Here is a 2,415-nt window from a genome sequence, read left to right as displayed (position 1 = left end):
ATATATATATATATATATATATATATATATATATATATATAAATGTATGTATAGAGTATATATGTACACACGTATATATGTACTTATAGAGTATGTATATGTACAGACAAACAGGCAGGCAGGCAGACAAAGGGATAAATGGATAGATTGATGAATTAAAAGTAATTACAGCGCTGGAAGCCTACGCAGTGCAACGTTAACTAAATTGAAATTATATTAGATTCTTCTTCGCACAAAGGAATCAATCTTTTAATCCTTTACTTATATTTGTGTGAAAAATATGACAATGTTTGATTACACCTGTTCCAAATTTCTCAGAAGGCCGAAGACGTACTTGTAACTTATTTTATCTTGACTAAAGGCAACCGTTGTGGTGGATAAATATAATTCGTGTATACACGCACACACACACAGACACACACACACACATACGTATATATTAGTAAATTTGTGTTCTTCTTGCCTTATATTATCTTTGTTAAGTTTTCTTGAGTAAGCTGAGCTCACTTGAATGATAATTATGTTGTAGGCTGAATTGTGGTTGTAAATTTGTTATGGAATATTTTTACCGTTGAAATTGTGTGTTGTGTTATTGATCAGTATTTTTTCCATGCATGTAGAACGTTGTAATCACGTCTGTATATTGAGGTGCCTCATTTTATCATTTACACGTTTGTGACGACGTGTGCTAATTTAGGTAATGGGTCACAAAAGAATGTAAGTAGGCGATGAGCTTTAGTTGGTCTGCAGGCTTCTTACCGTTCTTATATTGGGAAGGTGAAGACTATCAGTCAACCATGCAATAGTCCCTTTACTATGGATATTTGTTTGTATTATGCTTTGATGTTTAGAAATTAATTTCGATGGTTACAAATATTGTTGGTCACCACGATACTGTGGAGTCTGATTTTACTTTTGGTGAGAATCTGACTAGGATTTTTTGAATAATAATAATGAAGTGTTTCTAAGTCTGAGAGATCGATTACTATTGCAGCTGGTTTTAAGGGTCTTTCATGGCTATATAGGATTATTTTGCTGTTAATGAGTCTAATCTATCAAGTTTTTTTTTTTTTAAGTTTGGTGAATATTTTGTCCTATAGTAGCGTGCAGAGGCGCTGGACATGATACCACGTCTTTGCGAAACGAGTTTCCTAATGACAAATCTATGTATTTACCTGTATTAGCCAGGTTTTCAACGCTTGTAAATTCTCTGCTTGAGTTTAGGTGCTACTCTTAGACATAAAATATATAGCCATAGACATATAGGCTATAAATAGCTGCAACTGCTTATTTGTCTATGGATGAAGGATATGTATTCGTTGGCTTATTGGTTTACTTTTTTCCTTTTCTTTCACTTAAGAAAACTAAAAATGCATCAGAAAAATCACATTTTTTTTCTACTGGTATAAGAATAAGAATGTTGTTTACCGTTTCGATATATTGATTCAGCGAAGCTAAAATTGGCTGTTTACCAAGAAAGATTCACTTTATACTATACGTACATAAGTGTGTGTATTGATATGACTCTGCGTACGTGTTAGTGTGAGAATGCGCACACGCGTTTGCGAGTAAGTGTGTACATCACTCTTTTTTGTAATTAGAACAACGAGATAAATGTTCATAAACTGAGCAATACGATTTAGGAGTTAACCAACGCATGTAAAGTGAGGAATATGCAGCAAACTGAATATAATGATATCGTTTGACCATACATAAGTAGTTTGATATGCGTCAATGAAAGGAAAGAAAAGAACCATAGAAGAGAGTGAAGTGACTTGTAGAGAATTCTCTTCCATATTTGACGACATCCTTCCCTTCATCGGGGTTGGTCGTTTTTCAAGTATTCTTAAGTAAACCATCTATGTTTATTTATTATTATTTTTAAAATATTTTTCTTGTTTCAGTCATTGAAGGAATTAGTAGGACGAATCGACCTCAGGATGGATTTTGGAGGCCTGGTACTCATTCTGTCGGTTTCGTTTGTCGAACCGGTAAGTTACATGATATAGTTTATGTCTATATATATGTACATGTTTGTAAATCCTTTAAGTTATAGCTAACCCTGGAAAGGGCAATATGGCAATAATCTCAAGTGTATATTTCATGAAGGAAATGTATTCTAGTGCATAATATCAATGACTGTACATTGTCCTCTTTTGCCGAGCACACACACACACACACACACACACACACACACACACACACACACACACATATAGAGAGAGAGAGAGAGAGAGAGAGAGAGAAAGAAATAGAGAGAGAGACAGAGAAAGAGAGAGATAAATAAGTGGGTAGGTAGATAGATTGATAGATAGATGCTTAAATAAAACTAGTTTTCATAATATATCTGGAAAGGAATTAATTTTAAAAGTGTTTAAAATTTTGACACGTCAGTATATAAACGAAATGTCTATA

The 2,415-nt window shown here is 33.5% G+C and overlaps 1 long non-coding RNA gene across 1 annotated transcript in view; it reads left to right on the top strand.

The window, feature by feature from the left end:
- The window catches only part of LOC128249846 (uncharacterized), a 16,538-nt gene that overhangs the window by 7,261 nt on the left and 6,862 nt on the right, over window positions 1-2,415 (top strand). Inside the window, exon 2 of the long non-coding RNA XR_008265967.1 lies at window positions 1,905-1,991. This is a non-coding gene — a long non-coding RNA (uncharacterized LOC128249846). The remainder of the gene's footprint in view (window positions 1-1,904; window positions 1,992-2,415) is intronic.

This window comes from Octopus bimaculoides, chromosome 18 (assembly GCF_001194135.2).
Source record: "Octopus bimaculoides isolate UCB-OBI-ISO-001 chromosome 18, ASM119413v2, whole genome shotgun sequence".
In the NCBI taxonomy this organism is placed as follows: domain Eukaryota; kingdom Metazoa; phylum Mollusca; class Cephalopoda; order Octopoda; family Octopodidae; genus Octopus; species Octopus bimaculoides.
The sequence above is the reverse complement of the archived record's forward strand: the minus strand, read 5'-3'. Positions and strand labels throughout refer to the sequence as shown.